Genomic DNA, 21,628 nt, shown 5'->3' with positions numbered 1-21,628 from the left:
TCAGTGCTTCTGACAATAAGTGAGAGGCACTATAAGCTCAAACTCTCACTCTGCTGCAGAGTGTGCCAGCTTGTATTTAAACTGGCCACTTTGTATGTAACTTCTGACAGGTTGCACAAAAAGCCCTGTATCTCCAGAACTATAGGTGGCATGATTCCCAAATTTTGACTAGTGGTGGAGTAAGACTTTTCTATGACCTCAAGTCACCGAGCTATGACCCTCAAAGCTTGATCATTTGTTTTTCTATTTATTTTTTTGGTATATATATTTTTTTTATGTTCATGGCAGGTGAGGCTCTGCTCTGACATAAACATAACAGGCAACATTCAGACTGTGGTACCCCATTTTTTAAGTGCCTTATCCACTGAGATAGTAAAAGCAGCTGCTGAAGATTCTTTTGCCTCCGCTGCCCATAGAAAAATACCCTAAGGCCAATCCAAAACCCAAGCCTAAGGCCCCTTTCACACTGGGGTGGCGTGAGCGCTGGCGGTAAAACTTAGCTATTTTTAGCTCCATTTTACCATAGTTTTAGTGGTGGTATTCGGCCGCTAGTGGGGCGGTTTTACCCCCGCTAACGGCTGAGAAAGGGTTAAAACCACCACAAAGCCCTGCTGCAGCTGCGCTTTGCCGGTGATATAGCCGTGCTGTCCCATTAATTTCAATGGGCAAGAGCGGTATACACACACATAATTCACCGCTCCAAAGATGCTGCTAGCAGGACTTTTTTTTTTACCGTCCTGCCAGCACACCGCTTCCAGTGTGAAACGGGGCACTATGTAGGCACTATTTTTAGCACTGAAGCTCTTGCAAAGTACCCCAATGTGAAAAGGGTGTAAAAGGAAAGAGGTTTAATTTTTACCTGGGGAAACAGATTATTTATTGTAAGTAACCAAAACTGCAGTGTTTATCCTCGAGACACATCACAGGAAGCACCTCCATGGTTAACAGAGGACAGAATTTAAATTAGACTTGGGAAACTTAACATTAATAAATCATCGGAACCAGATGGCTTGCACCCAAGGGTACTTAGGGAACTCAGTCAAGCAATTGCCAGACCATTGTTCCTAATTTTTACTGACAGTCAACTGACTGGAATGGTACCAGCTGGTTGTAGAAAAGCCAATGTAGCACCAATATTTAAAAAGGGCCCAAAATACATCCCTGGGAATTGCAGAGCAGTTAGCCTAACATCAATAGTATGTAAACTCTTGGAGGGGGTGATAAGGGACTATATACAAGATTTTAGTAATGAGAACGGTATCATTAGCAGCAGTCAGCATGGATTCATGAAGAATCATTCTTGCTAAACCATCTACTAACCTTCTATGAGGAGGCGAGTTGCCAGCTAGATAAAGGAAGGCCTGTAGACTTGGTGTATATGCTTTTTTGCAAAAGCATTTGACACAGTTTCCCATAAATGTTTACTGTACAAAATAAGGTCCCTTGGCATGGACCATAAGGTGAGTATATGGATTGAAAACTGGCTACAAAGGCGAGTTCAGAGGGTGGTGATAAATGGGGAGTACTTGGAATGGTCAGGGGTGGGTAGTGGGGTTCCCCAGGGTTCTGTGCTGGGACCAATCCTATTTAATTTGTTCAAAAATGACCTGGAGAATGGGAACAGTTCAATCTCTGTATTTGCGGACGATAATAAGCTAAGCAGGGCAATAACTTCTCTCCGCAGGATGTGGAAAGCTTGAAAAAAGATCTGAACAAATTAATGGGGTGGGCAACTACATGGCAAATGAGGTTCAATGTGGAAAAATGTAAAATAATGCATTTGGGTGGTAAAAATATGAATGCTATACACTGGGGAGAGAACCTCTGGGGGAATCTAGGATGGAAAAGGACCTGGGGTCCTAGTAGATGATAGGCTCAGCAATGGCATGCAATGCCAAGCTGCTGCTAACAAAGCAAACAGAATGCTGGCATGCATTAAAAAGGGGATCAACTCCAGAGATAAAACGATAATTCTCCCGCTCTACAAGACTCTGGTCCGGCCGCACCTGGAATATTCCATCTAGTTTTGCGCACCCGTCCTCAGGAAGGATGTACTGGAAATGGAGCGAGTACAAAGAAGGGCAACAAATCTGATAACTTTTACGCAAAAGGGAGTTTAACCACTTTCAGACCGGACCATTTTGCTGGTAAATGACCAGAGGTCTTTTTACACTTTGGCACTGCGCTGCTTTAACTGGTAATTGCGCGGTCATGCAATGTTGTACCCAAACAAAATTTGCGTCCTTTTCTTCCCACAAATAGAGCTTTCTTTTGATGGTATTTGATTGCCTCTGCGATTTTTATTTTTTGCGATATAAACGTAAAAAGACCGCAAATTTTGAAAAAAAATGATATTTTCTACTTTTTGTTATTAGAAAAATCCAATAAACTCAATTTTAGTCATACATTTAGGCCAAAATGTATTCAGCCACATGTCTTTGGTAAAAAAAAAGTCAATAATTGTATATTTATTGGTTTGCGCAAAAGTTGTCACATCTACAAACTAAGGTACGTTTTCTGGAATTTACGCAGCTTTTAGTTTACGACTGTCTATCTCATTTCTTGAGGTGCTAAAATGACAGGGCAGTACAAAACCCCCCCAAATGACCCCATTTTGGAAAGTAGACCCCCTAAGGAAATTGATAAGAGGCATGTTGAGCCCATTGAATATTTTATTTTTTTGCCTCAAGCGATTGAATAATGACAAAAAAAAAATTTTTTTTTTTTTTTTACACAAAGTTGTCACTAAATGATATATTGCTCACACATGCTATGGGCGTATGTGAAATGACACCCCAAAATAAATTCTGCTGCTTCTCCTGAGTACGGGGATACCACATATGTGGGACTTTTTGGGAGCCTAGCCGCGTACAGGGCCCCGAAAACCAAGCACCGCCTTCAGGCTTTCTAAGGGCGTAAATTTTTGATTTCACGCCTCACTACCTATTACAGTTTTGAAGGCCATAAAATGCCAAGATGGCACAAAACCCCCACAAATGACCCCATTTTAGAAAGTAGACACCCCAAGCTATTTGCTGAGAGGCATGTTGAGTCCATGGAATATTTTATATTTTGCCACAAGTTGCGGGAAAATTACAAACTTTTTTTTTTTTTTTTTTTTTTTCACAAAGTTGTCACTAAATGATATATTGCTCATGCATGCCATGGGCATATGTGAAATGACACCCCAAAATAAATTCTGCTGCTTCTCCTGAGTACGGGGATACCACATATGTGGGACTTTTTGGGAGCCTAGCCGCGTACGGGGCCCCGAAAACCAAGCACCGCCTTCAGGCTTTCTAAGGGCGTAATTTTTTGAGTTCACTTCTCACTACCTATTACAGTTTTGAAGGCCATAAAATGCCAAGATGGCACAAAACCCCCACAAATGACCCCATTTTAGAAAGTAGACACCCCAAGCTATTTGCTGAGAGGCATGTTGAGTCCATGGAATATTTTATATTTTGCCACAAGTTGCGGGAAAATTACAAACTTTTTTTTTTTTTCACAAAGTTGTCACTAAATGATATATTGCTCACGCATGCCATGGGCATATGTGAAATGACACCCCAAAATAAATTCTGCTGCTTCTCCTGAGTACGGGGATACCACATATGTGGGACTTTTTGGGAGCCTAGCCGCGTACGGGGCCCCAAAAACCAAGCACCGCCTTCAGGCTTTCTAAGGGCGTTACAGTTTTGAAGGCCATAAAATGCCAAGATGGCACAAACCCCCCCCCCCAAATGACCCCATTTTAGAAAGTAGACACCCCTAAATTTAGGGGTACACTAGTGAGACTAGGTAATAAATGGCGGGTGCCCTGAAACTATAAAAAAATAACTAACCAACCAGCGTCACCTGTAACAGTTATATGGTGATCACTGGTGAAAGGGTTAACTAGGGGGCAATCAGGGGGCTTTATGCGGTAGTATATGGGGGTCCCTGGCGCTATAAAAAGCTGCGGCGAACCTAAATACCTACCTGCCTAACTAGCGTCACCTGTGACACTAATACAGCGATCAGAAAAACGATCGCTTATTAGGCTGGGTTCACACTGGAGCGATGCGGGAACGCCACGAATGCGCGGCGGGTTCCCGCATCGCATGCCTCCCGGCGGCAGTTCACACTGCCCTATGCGAACTGCTGGGAGTGTCAGTGAAATGTTAATGACACCCCCAGATCAGTTCGCATATCGCAGTGCGATCTGCAAACTCGGATCGCATGGTGTGAACACCCATGCGATCCGATTCTGCTGCGGACCAAAAAAAGGGTCCCGTGCGAGTTTGCGGCGGGTGCGGCGGGTGCGACACGAATTCAGCCATACTATCTGTATAGCTGAACTCGAATCGCACAGAGATCGGATGTGATTTGCACTGCAGTGCGGTGCGAATCACATCCGTTCTCATAAACCGCTGCAATGTGAACCCAGCCTTAGTGACACTGGCGACGGGGGGTGATCACGGGGTTAAACCTTTATTGGGGGGGTTAGGGGGGTACCTTAGAACTAAAGGGGGCTAACCCTAACTGCCCTAACAGTTATTAGTCACAAATGACACCTGCCGGGTGATCAGGGGGTTAAACCTTTATTAGGTAATAAATGGCGGGTGCCCTGAAACTATAAAAAAATAACTAACCAACCAGCGTCACCTGTAACAGTTATATGGTGATCACTGGTGAAAGGGTTAACTAGGGGGCAATCAGGGGGCTTTATGCGGTAGTATATGGGGGTCCCTAGCGCTATAAAAAGCTGCGGCGAACCTAAATACCTACCTGCCTAACTAGCGTCACCTGTGACACTAATACGGCGATCAGAAAAATGATCGCTTATTAGGCTGGGTTCACACTGGAGCGATGCGGAAACGCCGCGAATCCGCGGCGGGTTCCCGCATCGCATGCCTCCCGGCGGCAGTTCACACTGCCCTATGCGAACTGCTGGGAGTGTCAGTGAAATGTTACTGACACCCCCAGATCAGTTCGCATATCGCAGTGCGATCTGCAAACTCGGATCGCATGGTGTGAACACCCATGCGATCCGATTCTGCTGCGGGCCAAAAAAAGGGTCCCGTGCGAATTTGCGGCGGGTGCGGCGGGTGTGGCGGGTGCGGCGGGTGCGGCGAATGGCTGAACTCGAATCGCACAGAGATCGGATGTGATTTGCACTGCAGTGCGGTGCGAATCACATTCGTTCTCATAAACCGCTGCAATGTGAACCCAGCCTTAGTGACACTGGCGACGGGGGGTGATCACGGGGTTAAACCTTTATTGGGGGGGTTAGGGGGGTACATTAGAACTAAAGGGGGCTAACCCTAACTGCCCTAACAGTTATTACAGTCACAAATGACACCAATGCAAAAAAAAAAAAAAAAAAAAAAAAATGACATTGGTGTCACTGTGACTGGGGGGCAGGGGTAATTGGGGGGGTGATCGGGGGGTAAAGGGGGGGTGTGAGTGTGCCTGGCATGTTCTACTGTGTGTGGGATGTGTTGGTGCAACTCACTGATCCGCTCTCCTCCGTGTCGGAACGAAAAATACCGACACGGAGGAGAGAATACATCACTTCCTCTCCTGTGTTTACATTACAGGAGAGGAAGTGATGTCACCGGGGATTTCCATTCGTCGGGAGCGATCGCGAGGGGGTGGCCATGAATGAATGGCCGTCCCCTCGTCCGGGATCGCTCCCGAACGAAAACCGACCGCCGCAGGCACCGGGCGGGGGCCCGATCGGGCCCCCGACCCGCGGGAGGCAAAGCACGTACATGTACGTGCTTATGCCTGCCCGTGCCATTCTGATGACGTACATCGGCGTGAGGCGGTCGGCAAGTGGTTAACAAGACTCATGGCCACTCATTAAAATTAGAAGAAAAGAGGTTTAACCTTAAACTACGTAGAGGGTTCTTTATTGTAAGAGCGGCAAGGATGTGGAATTCCCTTCCACAGGCGGTGGTCTCTGCGAGGGGCATTGATAGTTTCAAGAAACTATTAGCTAAGCACCTGAATGACCACAACATACAGGGATATACAATGTAATACTGACATATAATCACACACATAGGTTGGACTTGTGTCTTTTTCAGCCTCACCTACTATGTAATTATGTAACTATACTATAAATATACATTTAAAGACCTAATAAAATGTGGAGCCAGGGTTTAATCTAATGACCATAAGGATTAGGAAGGATTTAATTTCACTGTTAAAGGATAAGAAACAATGGGGGTCATTTACTATAGCGCCATTGTAAATCTTGCCAGATACACTATCTAGCCAAAAGTATTGTGATACATGCCTACACACACACACACACACACACACACACACACACACACACACACACACACGAACTTTAATGGCAGCCCAGTCTTAGTCCGTAGGGTTAAAATTTTATTTGGCCCACCCTTTGCAGCTATAACAGCTTCTGTCCACAAGGTTTAGTGTGTCTATGGGAATGTTTGAGCATTCTTCCAGAAGGGCATTTGTGAGGCCAGGCACTGATGTTGGATGAGAAGGCCTGGCTCCCAGTCTCTGCTCTAATTCAGCCAAAAGATATTCTATCAGGTTGAGGTCAGGACTCTGTGCAGGCCAGTCAATTTGCTCAACCCCAAAATCCCTCACCCATGTCTTTATGGACCTTGCTTTGTGCATTGGTGTGCAGTCATGTTGGAACAGGAAGGGGCCATCCCCAAACTGTTCTCACAAAGTTGGGAGCATGAAATTGTTCAAAATGTCTTGGTGTGCTGATGGCTTAAGAGTTCCCTTCACTGGAACTAAGAGGCCAAGCCCAACCCCTGAAAAACAACCCTCCACCAAATGATTTAGACCAATGCACAAAGCAGGGTCAATAAAGACATGGATGAGTGAGTTTGGGGTGGAGTAACTTGACTGGCCTGCACAAAGTCCTGACCTCAACAAAACAGAACACCTTGGGGATGTAAGCAAGGCCTTCTCATCCAACATCATTGCCTGACCTCACAAATGCACTTCTGGAAGAATGGTCAAACATTCCCATAGACTCATATAGACAATAGTATAAAAATAAATCAGTTCAGTTCCTGTAAATTTAAATACTAAAACAGGGCTTAGATGAAATGTGCTCCTGTGAATAAAACCATATAAAAGTATAAGAAAGTCCTTTGTGCAGTATTTGTGATGATAACAGTTCAATCAGCGTTGAAGGGTGACATTGGTGATTATTCAAAGTGTTGTTACAGCACCATCCACCAGAATTTCAAGGATTTCCCCACGTATAGCATATCCCCTCAGGGGGTTAAACTCACCAGACAAAGCTGATAAACAAGCTTTTAAAGAAGTATTCCCTCAATAGGTTACCATTGTGCCATCATCATCCACAGGGGTCCAGCTGACCAGCTCAAAAAAGTCATAGAATACAGAGAAGTATTGCACATAGCGTAATCCTATTTTATTAAACGTTTCTCACATAAGCCAAACACCCCCCTATAATATTCTACGTACACAAATCAAGTAATAATCCAGCATTTAAAAGTATTATAGTAATGCTCTGTCACCATTTCAGCCGTCTAGCGCGTCAGCATATGTCTCCCTACAGACACCAACAAACACTTCCTGGACCTGGTTGCTGGTGGAGCGCAATTGTCACTTCCGGGAACTTCGTGTAGGTTACGCTCTTACGAGTTTCATTATTTCCGACTTCAACAGAGGGCTTTGTAAGAATGACTGTTAAGTATGTTTCTATAATCTTGCAGATAAAAACGTGATGTGGGTTAGTGGGTGAATAGTTGTACTATGAAATTTGTTGCCCGTTATACACTGAAAGTAAAGCTGTGTCCACTCTAAGGTTTAGACATATTTTAGATTGTAAGCTCCTATGAGTAGGGCCCTTAAAACCCAGTTACTGTTTTAATAAATGTAGCACCATATATCCTGTAGAAATTTTTTTTATGCTAGTAAATTAATGGACATAATTTTGCTTCTGCTGGCAAAATAAAAGTACATTATTGAGCTTGTTTGTTGTTTTTTTTCTCTTTTCTTTCTTCTTTTTAATTCGTTTTGGGAGTGGTGGTTTTGGGGAAGTGCAATATCTTACTTATACCCATAGAAATTATAAGATATAATTGTGCACCAAAAAGCCTAATCTCTTCAGCAAACCTGCAAGTAAAATATAAAGGTGTTTAGGTGGAGTCTTTGTATATAACAGTACATAAAAAAAATCTCGCCTGAAGTTGCCAAAAGTAGTACAGAAACTACTTTTGGAAATTGTGGGAACACACCGATTATCATGGTGCAATCGCATTCCAAATCGGCGGCAATTGCACTGTTCTAATTGTGGCACCGCAATTTCCAAAACTAGTTTGTCCTACTTTTGGCGACTTCGAGGTGCAATTTTTATTGACATTGGTACACCGATGTCAATGAAATTCCCCAGCAGTCAGGACTGAAATGCAGAATGAAAATCGTGTGAGTTCAGCTGAACTTGTATGATTTCATACCTGCTATCAGTATGAACCAGGGCTTAAACTTGGTCTTTATCGTTGTAATTCACCTGCTGCAATCCCAGGAACACCATTTCTTATCAAACTCCCTTACCTTTGCCTTCAAATTTCATATGTAGAAATACATATTTGCAAATAACCGAAAATAAAAAATTATAATTGTGGTTGCGGTCAAATATTCACAGCTGCAATCAAAAGAGCGTGGTTTCACCTTCTGACCTGGAAATGAGTCATTGTAATCACCCAGAAGTTCCTGTGCTGGTCGGGATCTGCATCTAGGTGGACATGGTGAGGTCCCTCTTTAGCAAAGAGGAGGTGCTGCTCATTTTTCGGGTAAGTTTAGGATATGTACTAGTGCTTACTCAATGTGGGGGTGGATGTGGTAGTTAGATTAGGTGTGGGTGGAAGTAATTGATTTGATTTATTTGGCATCACCACACATTTGCTTCTGGCCCATGTGCACTCATCACGTCCTGCATTTGTTCTGCTGATGTAAATCAGTAAAGACTATGCAAATATAAATGAGAGCTCCTTTCTATTAAAAAACAAACAAAAAAAAATTATATATAGAGTGACGATCCGGGGTGAGTAAGTTCAAGTGGTGCATGCGATTTTTCAGAAACGTGCCACTCCAGACTTGTGTTTTTAGGGCATGGCAGCCCACTTTTATTTAAAGGAAACGAAAAAGTTCAAACAAATAGTAATCTTCCCTCCATCACTGTATAAACAAACGATAGCTTCCTGGCTTACTCACTGTCAGCTTCGTGCTGCTTTAGTCACAGGCTACACCTGCCTGCTTCAGACGTACACACAGACTGTCACCTGCAGTCTTAGACTCCGAGACCTCCTGTCTCTTTCTTCTGGAGCCGTTTCCTACTGGAACCCTCCTGGCCAGGATTCCTGTCTGCTGGGCGGAGCTGTCTCCAAGTCTGAGCACTGACTTCTTTCCTGGCATGTTTATGAACCTAGCCCACAGGTGTGTAATTAGTATTCCTGCCAAAATCAGGTATATTCTGCTTACCGTATATACTCGAGTATAAGCCGAGATTTTCAGCCCCTTTTTTTAGGCTGAAAGTGCCCCCCTCGGCTTATACTCGAGTCACCGCCGTCTGCCTACCCGATCAGCGTGTCGTGCAGACAGACGGCGGCCATTCCACTATTCAAAAGCCGCGCCTCCCTGTCTGTGATAGGCGGAACACTCAATTTCCCAGCAGTCAGTGGTCCGCCTATCACGGACATCCGCTCATCCTCATACTACGGACTATGAACAGTGGAATGGCCGCCGTCTGTCACAGACGAGGAGGAGAGGTGCGGCGATCCTGGCATGGCCGCCGTATGTTTTTTTAAACATGCAGATCGGTGCAAAATGGCACACAGAGGCTGCAGAAGGACAAAGAGGCATGCACAGGACACAGGTAGGCTGCGATGGACACAGGGATGGACACAGGGATGGACACAGGGATGGACACAGGGATGGACACAGGGATGGACACAGCTGCAGATGGGCATTGTTGACCCTCTTTTCCACTCTTAAGCTGTAACAGTAGCTGCTGCATGTCTCACCATTGGCTTATACACGAGTCAATACGTTTTCCCATTTTTTTTGTGGTAAATTAGGGGCCTCGGCTTATATTCGGATCGACCTATACTCAAGTATATACGGTATATGCACCTGTGACATTGGGTCACATCTCCACAAATATATATATATATATATATATATATTACTTGTTTCACACTTGGCAACTTTTAAACTTTTCCAGCAAATTTGGACTTCTGAGTTGGATGACAAGTTGTACCCCATGATTCTCAATGATAACCATTCATATATGTGCTACTTCAAGTTGCAATAACTTCAAAGTAGTCCTTGTACTACTTTGGTGTGACTTGAGGCATATTAGGCACAATATTACACAGGTATTCCCAGAAGTTGGGGCCAAGTTGCAGCAGCAAAGTGCCAGCAAATTAATGTGACTTTCAGGTTGCAGCAGTGTGAATGAGATTCATGGATAGTACCTTAGTAGTGAAATGTGACAAAAGACAATAGCCAGTTTTGGACAATTCCTTTATTAAAAATGTGTTCTTAACCCCACTTCTTCCTCCGAATCTTCTGCCGTTCTTCTCTATCTTCCTCCGGCTTCTTCTTCCCCCTCTTTGTCCACAGGTCTTTTCCCATCGCCACTCTTGCCACGGACCCGATTAACATGAAAATAACTACGCTCATCCAACGCTGCGGCCTTGTCCACTTCTATGATGCACAGTTCATATAACTATGGGGTGTGGCCACCGGATGACATCAGTCAGAGACCCCGCCCCTTGTGAAGTCAGTAACCCATTATGCCCCAGGCGGTGAAGTCACGAGGGGCGGGGTCTTGGAATTACATCATGCGCCCCATCGCAGCATCAGAGGAGGTTTGTTTTTTGAATCTTCAGGGGGAGCAGCCAAAGCAGTGGTGGCAGCGGTGGAGAAAGAAAAATGTAGGATGAAGCAGGGGAAGAAGAGGACATTTTTAATAAAGGAATTGTCAAAAAAATAGCTATTGTCTTTGTCACATTTCACAGTTTTTTGGTAAATGGGTAGGGGTACAATGTACCCGATACTCATTCACATATGGGGGAGCAGGATCTATGGGCCCTCTTGTTATAGGGGGCTTCCAGATTCCAATAAGCCCTCTGCCTGCAGACCCCCACAACCACCGGTGCAAGGGTTGTGGGGAAAAGGCTCTTGCCCTTACCAACATGGGGACAAGGTGCTTTGGTGGGGGGACTTCAAAGCACCCTCCTCATGTTGAGGGCAAGTGGCCTGGTATAGTTCAGAAGGGGGGGGCGCTCACTTGTCCCCCCCTTTGCTGGCCTGCCAGGGCCGCTTGCTCAGATAAGGGTCCGATATGGATTTTGGGCATGACCTCCGCGCCATTTGTTTTTTACATTTTGGCATGGAGTTCCCCTTAATATCCATACCAGACTTGGGCCTGGTATGGATTGGGGGAGGAACCCACGCTGTTTTTCTCTTTGATTTTTAATCTCTATTGCTGGGATCTGGCAATACATTACAACCGCAAACAATTTTTCCTTTAGAAATGTCCTTTTGCTGCAGTACAGTAATAAATATGGGACACGTGCGCAGGCAGACTGAGGGGACCCCCAGGCACGATATTTAAAGGATTTTTTCACTTTAAGCATTACTAAAATCACTGCTCCTAAAAAAACAGGCGTTTAAAAAAAAAAAATCCATTGATACATGTCCCCTGGGGCAGGACCCGGGTCTCCATATACTTTTTATGGCAAAGAACTTGGATACAAGCCTTCAATGAGAACTTTTGAACTTTCAATGTGACAGGCATGTTCGCCACCAATAGTGGGACTACCATTTGCATGTATGCCCAGTTTCTGAGAGTTGAAGTCCTAATTGGCCTTAATTGGGTGCTATTTTCCAGGACCACAGGATCATATATTGGCGCTATAGTAAATGACCCCCAAAATGTTATACATTTTTTTGTACTATTCTATGAATAAAAATGTTGTTAGTTTGACATGTGTGCTGTTTAAAAAAAAAAATGTCACTGGGTATAGCAAGATCTGATAAATGGAGTTACTTCTAACTTCACTGTTTAAAGGTGATAAAGGTGTAAGTTTCCTTCCAGTCCATTGGCAGTTGTCTTAGATGCATAGGGGTGAGACCCTGAATTACCTTTTTATGTTATTTAACCATATCGGACCCCACTTTTTAAAGGTTTTCTTTGTGGATCAATTAGGTTTCTAAAGATATGTTTTAAAAATATGTTTCAAACATTAAAATGATTACTATTAAAGGATGAAAACAATGAACATCTGGGTACTTTTTTAAACTGTTAATTGCATTTCCACCAAAATGCCTAGTGAAGCATGGGGATAAATGTAGTGCCATACACTCCTGCTGAGGGTGCTAACAGATGGCAATAATTTAACAATGCTTGATTAATTTCATGTAAAGTGTAAAGAAACCAAATGTGTTGATTATGCAAATCACTGCACTGTAGCATTGACTAGCCAGTAATTATTTTTGCTAACCATAAATACACCACTGGTGCCCTGCCTAATCTTTTAGGTTTAATCACTGTGCACAGACAAGAACAGCTAATCAATTTATGGTATGCCTACTTGTAATAACTGGTATAATTCACGCACAGCATTCTGTCATGATTAGCTATTACATGTTTCATCTTTCAAATCCTGGTAAATAAGTTATATATATTATGTGAATAAATAACTAAAAACAAAAGCAAAAAACAAAAAAAAAAAAACAATTATGTATTCTTCTTTTTTATAGGCTAAGAAAAGACTGGCAGAGCTTTTGATTTTCTTCTTTTTACTGCAAAAATTAGACACAAACAGAAAGACAGTAATTATACAATACATAGTCATACAGAAGTAATTGTAGTCAGCATTAAAAAACCCAGCGACTATTCGTATGACCCAGCTCTTACAGGCAAATTTCCTCTCGAGGGACCTATTTAGAAATAGTTGGTTGAATCAAGTATTTCCCTTTTACTGGATTCTTTTGTCTTTTTGACAAATTTTGCTGGTTACTCTTTTCATAAATGTATAAATAAGGGAAATAAAGAATAATATGAATTGAGCAAGAAGGTGCTTTATGTCTTGTGAAAAGATGAACATTTGGGAGAGAATAGAAGGCCAAGCCCGGCAAAGCAAGTAGTAGGGGAGTAGGGTGGAGTGCACAGGTGAACAAAAAAGGCAGCAGTTGCCTTTTTTGTATCCAGTACTGAAAATGAAAAGGAAGTTGGTTCAATGTAGAACATTATAGTTAGGCTCACAAAATCTTTATATCGAATCTTTATGTTTTATTTTCATAATTGCAATGCCTCAGAAAATGTTACTATAGAAATGAAGAACGGTGTGTTTGCAATCTCTTAAGTAGAAAACCTTCCTGGAAATGAAAACCTTAAAAAGGGGGAATGTCAAGTGAAGTGCACAGGAAAATACAGTACATTTCTTACCTTTATTTGTGTTTAGCCCCAGTAGCAGCACAAAGTACTCATCTGGGCAGAAGACGGCAGGGACATGCTGCTTCTTTTCAGTATGAGAGCAGCGATATTTTTTCAGTGGTCCGACATACCTTCCCCACCGTGCCAACTTTAGGCAAACCTGATTTTTGGATGCCTCTAAATGCGTGCCCTGCCCTCAGTCAGTATAAATCTCCCTATTTCATGAAACATTAGTAAGAATTCAATACTGTAGGCAGCTGCCATAAATGTCTTCATTACATTTTTATTCACTGGCAGAAGAGCCTGTTCAATTGGTACTTATTGAAGTGCCCCCGATTATTTTAAGTTGGACTCTATTACATTGGTGTTATAGGTGAAAGGCCCCCATTCATTGGTGCCAGTTGAGAAATTACCCCCATTCATTGGTAATGAGTGACCTGAAACTCCTCTGGACCTTCTGATTCCCTTACTGCTCCAGAGCTATAGGGTATTGTTAGGTTTCACCCACTGACCTGGAAGCCAGGCAAGGTACTTTCGTTTCCTTAAAGGTCTCTGGACATCATCTGGACACTGAGGTTCTAGGGCTTATTTCAAGCTGGGCAAGCCTCTACCTGCAATGATCCCTAGTAGCTAGGAGGCCCCATGTGTACCTGTACAGGTTGCACAGCTTATATGCCTGCCAATGCTCTGTTTGTAGCATTTCTCTGGCCAAATTAATGATATTACCACAGTGAAACTACTGTCCAAAGCATCAGGTATCATTAATTCTGTATGTAGCTTGTTAAAGGTGGCTTCCAGATTCCAATCAGCCCCCACCCGCAGACCCCACAACCAATGGGCAAGGGTTGTGGGGATGAGGTCCTTGTCCCCATCAACATGGGAACAAGATATTTTGGGGGCTACTTCAAAACATCCTCCCCATGTTGAGGTCATGGGGCCTGGTATGGTTCAATAAGGGGGGTGCTCTGTTGCCCCCCCTCTTTTACTGCAGCCTGCCACGTTGCTTGCTCAGATAAGGGTCTGGTATGGATTTTGGGGGAGCCCCTACGCCATTTTTAAAAAAAATATTGGCTCAGGGTTCCCTTTAAAATCCATACTAGACCTGAAGTGTCTGGTATGGATTTTAGGGGGACCCCATGCCATTTTTTTAAATGCCGCAGGGTTCCCCTTAATATTCATACCAGACCTGAAGGGCCTGTTATGGATTTTGGGGGACCCCCATGCAATTTGTTTTAAAAATTTGGGTTTGGAGTTCCCCTTAATATTCATACCAGACCCAAAGGGCCTGGTAATGGATTGGGGGGAGAACCCATGCTGTTTTTTTCAATGATTTTTATCTATATTGCAGAGACCCAACAATTCATTAGAGCTGCAATCAGTTTTAAATTACTTTTTTCCCTTTAGAAATGTAATTTTGCTGTGGTATTGTTCTAAACACGAGAAAAATGTGCCACTTTACAGACATACTATAGACACCTCCCAGGTATGATATTTAAATGAATATTTCATTTGTATTGTCTCACTTTAAGCATTATTAAAATCACTGCTCCTGAAAAAACAGCAGTTTTAAAACTTTTTTTTTGCATTGATACATGTCCCCTGAGGCAGGACCCGGGTCCCCAAACACTTTTTATAACAATAACTTGCATATAAGCCTTTAAAATGAGCACTTTTGGTTTTCCATGTTCGGCGAACAGGCAATTACCCAATGTTCGAGTTAAACTTATGTTCGACTCGCACATCTGGCTCATCCCCAATATCCAGTTATATCTTGTGCATTTAGGTATGCATCATGTTAAAGGGATAAAATTAATAAGCTTCTCATTGATCATTGTTTCTCTGATTCTCTGTTTTGCCTGCTTAAAACTTAGGATGAGTCACCCCAAGGATTTTTCAGTTGTCTGCCTTGTGTCCAGAAGAATAAACCTGACCAACAGTTCTTCATGTTTGGTTAAATTTGGGATCTGCTTATTCAAAAATTCTTCCCAGTGATTCCACATTACCCAACAACAAAGTATGGATCTGTAATGAAGATCATATACCAAGCTTCTGGACTCGTGGGCAATCCGACCAAATGTGAAGTGTAAATATTGAGCCTGGGGAATGTAACATAGGGGCTCATTAGCTCTAGTGGCATATGCTCTTTCAAGTGATTCACGTCTGTCAGCACTTCAGTTTTAGGGCGTGGCAGCCCATTTATGTTAAAAAGCAAATGGAAAGTCCATAACATATAGGATTTCCCCACACAAGGGTTCTTCTCCAGTAAATACAAATACACAGAAAATGCTAGCCCACTTGGCTTTTAAGCTCTTAGCCCCCATACACACGGTCAGAGAATCCGTCGGAATGTGTCCTATCGGACCGCGTTGTCAGATAATCCGACTGTGTGTGGTATGCATCGGACTGATTCCATCGGAATATCCGTCGGACCAAGTTTTCCAACATGTTGGAAATATTTTCCGACCAACTGATCCGATAGGACATACTTCGATTATGTGTAGAGAATTTAGATCGGACAAAGTGCCACGCATGCTCAGATCAAATTCCTACATCAAAGCTATTGGCTACTAGCCTGAACATAGTCCCATCGTAACGAAATTACGTCATCAAGTTCTGAAAGATCGGATTTTTCGTCAACTTTGTCCGACCGTGTGTATGCAACAGTTTCGGACAAGATCTGGCGGACAAAATCAGATGGATTTGGTTGTCGAAATGTCCGACTGTGTGTACAAGGCTAACTCAGCTTTAGTTACAGTACCTCTGCTCATTTATGCCATTCACCCAGACCATAGATGCTTAAGTGCAGACTGCTTCACTCTTGCCCCCACAGCTTCGCCCTGGCCTTAGTCCTCAGGCTGTTACCTGTCTCGTGCAAACACACAGGTGCTCTGGCTGCTCCATGCAGCCTCTCTGACTTCTGGAGAGGATTGGAGTCCTCCTGACTCCCATGCACAGACCTCCGGTCTGTTGGGTGGAGCACTCTCCAACTGGGAGCCCAGAGGTATTCCTATACCTCCATTAAAAAAGGGATATGCACACCTGAACACACTCTCTGATCCCAAACAAAACCTGCAGGCAGGGTTGGAGATTCCATTCCATCCAATACATCTCTGAACTACAGAGCCCCATGCAGAAATACCAAAACTTGGAGAAAGCTGCAAAAGCAGTTTCCTCCAGTCCACATCTACACTCTGTAGTTAAGCACTGAACCAATGTGCACACTTTGTGTCCTTTAAATGATCAATTTCACAATGACAGTATCTCATACTGTCACAGGAAGTAAAGCCCTATAAACAGTGTGTGTGCGCGTGTATTGTATGAATTCTGTAAGGCTACAACATTGGATGAGCTTTTGGCTACCTATGACAATATAGTGCCCTATTACCTTTGCTTCATGTTCCCACTTTATCATATGTTGTGTTTTCTCAGTTCTTGCTCCAACTTAATCGTAAAATTAATTTTTTTTAGGAACTGAGGTCTCTATATAAAAATTAAGTTAAGTCCGTAGATGTGGGTGGTTCAGATATCTGTCCAAGTTTTTTTTTTTTTTTTTTTAACTGTTGTGGTGCATCTGTTTTGCTCTAATTAGAGATTCCAGAGAATGTTTTATCTGTAGATGTCAGAAACCATGAATCAGACTGAGACAGAAGTACAGTAAATCACACTTGTTTAATAATATTAAAAAGGTAAACAGAGTAAACATAGTTAAAACAGCCAGAGTTCAGGAACCTGAATGGATAGTCAGGATAAGCCAAAACGTCAGGGAGCCAGAGATGAGCGTAGTAGAACAGCAAGCAGGATCTGGAGCCAGAAGGAATGTAATCTAAACAAATCTTTAACAGGAACACAGGAGAGTGTCTAGAGATGTGAAGAAGGTGAAGGCAGAGATCATCTGGTTTTGACGGCTTAAGTAGGCAGGACTGATGAGCAGGATATCATCAACAGGTGAGTCACTGTGGAGACAAAGGAGCTGGCAATTTGCCAACAGATGAGCACCCAGCTTTGAGAAGGAAACGCTGAGCCCAGACCTGACAGTACCCTCTCCTCATTGACCCCTCCCCCCTTGGAGGACCAACAGGCTTGAGGGGAAAATGTCTATGGAAATCACAGAGGAGGGCAGGGGCATGTACATCCGGAGATAAAAACCCATGAGCATTCCTCCGAACTGTACCCTTTCCAATGCACCAGGTACTGTATGCACCTATGGAACCTACGGGAGTCAACAATAGACTGTACTTCATACTCTTCATGGTTCTCAACCTGTACAGGGTGAGCATGAGGTATTGAGGTGGTAAAGTGGTTGCAGACCAAAGGTTTTAATAAGGAGACATGAAATACATTCGAGATACGCATATTAGAAGGAAGGTCTAGGCAGCGCGAGGTCAGAGACATCCAGCCCAGCCACACAAAACAGCTCTGCCTCAAATAGACTGGATGCATCCACACCACTATCCTGCAGCCCAGCGAAGTCCAAGCCGCGGCTGGAGGACCCCACTCGGCAGCACAGCACAACCCAGGAACAGATGGACGACACAAGGGAGCTAGTGGACCCATTCGCAGCATTCCTCACTATGGGTAAGCCAGTTTCAGATACAACACTTAAGAACATGCTAGTGTCTCTCCGTAGTTCAATGCATAAAGACATGTGGCAAAGCGTCACTACATTTAAAACTGAGCTGGGCGATTTAGAAGGAAGGGTGAGCCATATTGATTCCAAAATGGGGGATTTTGCGGCATTAAACAACTCATTAATTGATGCTCAGAATGACCACATTGAGGAGCTCGCATGGCTCAGAGCCAAGGTCGCGGACCTGGAAGACAGGTCACGGAGGAACAACGTCAAGATCCGTGGGGTCCCCGAAACAGTTCTTCCTGCGCAGCTCCAACAGTATGCCCAGGATCTAAGACCATGCTACCCTCAATTTCCGAATCTGAAATGCAAATAGATTGGATACATAGACTACCTAAGCCATCATTTCTGCCAGAAAACATCCCCCGAGATGTCCTAATGCGTGTGCATTTCTTCCAAGTAAAGGAACAATTAATGGCCACATTTCGCAAAAATCAACAACCCCCGGAAAAATATGTGCATATCCAACTGTTCACAGATCTTTCCCAGTATACGATGCAGAAGCGCAAATCCCTACTATCTGCGACCAAAGCTCTACTCAACCACAGTATCCAATATCATTGGAGATACCCTGTAAAACTAACGGTCACCCACGAGGGAAACACCTCCGTGGTCTCGGATCTGAAGGAAGGACTGGAGCTACTCAGGTCCCTGAATATCCTGCTGGAACGGCCTACAGCGGGTTCTTGCCCCTCGCAAAGTCAGACACTCTATATGAATGGCAAACGGTGTCTAGAAAGAAGAGCAGCAAACACAACAACTCTAAGCCCTTGTACACACGGTCGGAGAATCTGTCGGAATGAGTCTTATTGGACCGTGTCGTCAGATAATCCGACTGTGTGTGTGGTATGCATCGGACTGATGCCGTCCGAATCTCCGTCCGACCCAATTTTCCAACATGTTGGAAAGATTTCCCGACCAACTGGGCCGGACGGACCTAATCCGATCATGTGTAGAGCATTTTCATCGGACCAAGTGCCACGCATGCTCACATGCAAATTCTGACACGGAAGCACTCGTTCAGGTAAAACTACTGCTCATAAGCGATACAGCACATTCGTCACGCTGCAATGTTAAAAAATCATTCATCAAGCGCATTCTCTTGTTCTTTACAATGCTGCAGGAACCAACTTCTTTTGATGCTCATAGTCACACACACTTCTCCCGAACGGATTTCATTACTCTTTTTTAACCATTTCAGCAATACAATTTTAGTTTAAGTCACATCTACACAATGTTTTTTTTTTGTTTTTGTTTTTGGGGGGGGTTCCCTAAAAAACTCCTTTAAAGACACTGCTCATTTCTCCTTTTTTTTTACTTTTTATTTTTGGGTGTAAACTTACAACAATATCATTATTGTATTTTTTATACTTTCTTTTGCTTTTTTAATCTACAGGAGGTTGTTTAGTGTTGGTACCCCTTGTTATTTAGTTTACTTTGTATTTTGGAAATGTACCTGCCTGCTCACAAATAAACTCTACTTTTTGAAGGAAAACACATTGCACAAGTATTTCATCAAACAAAAATAAATTTTTTTTTTTTTTTGCTCGAAAATAAAACTAGGAACGCAGCACTGGAGAAACGTCTTAACTTTGGTGCAGCCTTTGGCCCCCAGGGCAGACATGACTAAATGACATATACAAAAAAATTGGTGGCCTGAGGAGTACATATCTCAGGGAGAGAAGTCTGCTCCTGAAGTCCTAGAGAGCAGGAAATTCAGATGACATTTCTGTCCCCAGGATGGTGATCTTGAAGAGGCTGCATCTTCTGGCACACCAGGCTCATCCCAGGCCATTATTCTCTGGTTTTCCTTTGTGACTTCCCACCAGGCATCCTTCCAGGCTGTGGCTGGAGGAGGAGGAGGGCGTTGTTGGACCTCTTGGCTGCCACTTGCCACAGCCTCCCCCCCGACTGAGGTCTTCCTGTGTATGAAAAGGGGACATAGTTTTAGTTTTTTTATCATCAATCACAACATTTTGTGCTCCTGGCTTTTGCTATTTGACTGTTACCAAATAGAACAGACTATCATTCTGACACCAGCATTTTTCTTTCCCGTTCCAATCATTTTTGGTCACTACTGTCTATTGAGATGTAAACCACTTTGAGAAATCACAACTTACTTATCAATAAGAACATCTAGTTAACATCATTAAATGTAACAACAGAAATATGTTCAACAATGCAATACCTGGCTCAAGCTGGGCCCCACCACATGGTGCTGCCTGGAAGGCCCAGTTTGGACATCAGAAGCCTCAGCTGGGGGTGAAGGATGCCTTGGAGGAAGCCTGGAGAATGGTGGCTTGGGTACCCCCTGGTCTACCAGAAAATGCAGCCTGTCAAAGTGCACCATCCTGGGGTAATAAACAGCATCTGGATCTCCTGCTCTCAAGGACTCCAGGTGCTTCTTTCTCTCCCTGAAATATGTAAGCTTCATGGCCACAATTTTGCGATTCAGATATGTCATGTCTGCCGCGGGGACCCTGATCTGCACCAAAGCAAGCAGTTTCTCCAGTGCTGCGTTCCTCTTTGATCTGTCATAATAAAATTTGTTGTGGAACTGCCACAGGCAGGGCATCTCCATGTAGAGCTCGAGGAATAGCCCCATAAAGTTGGGATTGTTGAATGGGTCCATTTTGTCTGCAAGACACAACATAAGACAAACCCTCAAATACTAATAATGCAATTAAAATCCCTCCTAATCTTGTCCCAACAGCGACCTAGATACAAGCAGTCTAGTCTAGCGAAGCACAAATTTAAAAATGTTACCTTAGTTTCGACGTTCGCCACGTCCATGACTCACACTCTCCTCCCAGATCGTACGGACGATACACATGTGTGGCGTTTTATATACAGTGCGCATGCGTGAAACTCCGCCCGCCCCTGACGTTCTTTCCTGACTATTCCCCGCCCCTTCGCTTCCCGCGCAGTGGGGAGAGCACATGGCGGAGAGAACGCAGGTGCGCAATAATAGTTCCACTAACGAGGAGGAGGGTGAGCAAAGCCCGGAGCCTGAAACGTCCCGATCCAGGAAGACAAGATTTAAGGCCTCAAATATGTCTTTTGGAGAGATGTTGGAGATGGTCGACATATTGAACAGGACCGACTATGATGGGAAGTATGGACCTTACCCAAACCCAAATATCAGAAAGGCCAAGATCATGAATAAAGTTGTGAAGAGTCTTCTGAAGAATTTTGGGGTACGCCGATCCAAGGATCAACTGAGAAAACGCTGGTCAGACCTGAAACTGAGGGAGCACGAGCAGTACCTAAGGATCAAGCGTGTTCTTAAAAAAAGTAAGTAGTTGTCGTGTGTTCAGATCATTATTCTTGCTTGCATACATGCTCCATGTGCTTTGATTTCATGTTGTGCATTTTAAAAATGGCCACTTTCAAGGTCATGGTTTCGTTTGTTCGTATGAAACATCGTTCTGCAGGGAAGTATTCCAGCTTAACAAAGTGGCCCCAATAATGTTCTCACCTTGTAACTCGGCCCAAAAAAACAATTGTACAACACTTCCAAGCAATGTTTCATATTCCTATTTATG

This window comes from Lithobates pipiens, unplaced genomic scaffold, assembly GCF_037356315.1.
Source record: "Lithobates pipiens isolate NorthernLeopardFrog02 unplaced genomic scaffold, aLitPip1_a1.2 Scaffold_10, whole genome shotgun sequence".
NCBI classification, from domain to species: domain Eukaryota; kingdom Metazoa; phylum Chordata; class Amphibia; order Anura; family Ranidae; genus Lithobates; species Lithobates pipiens.
Note: the sequence above shows the minus strand (reverse complement) of the source record.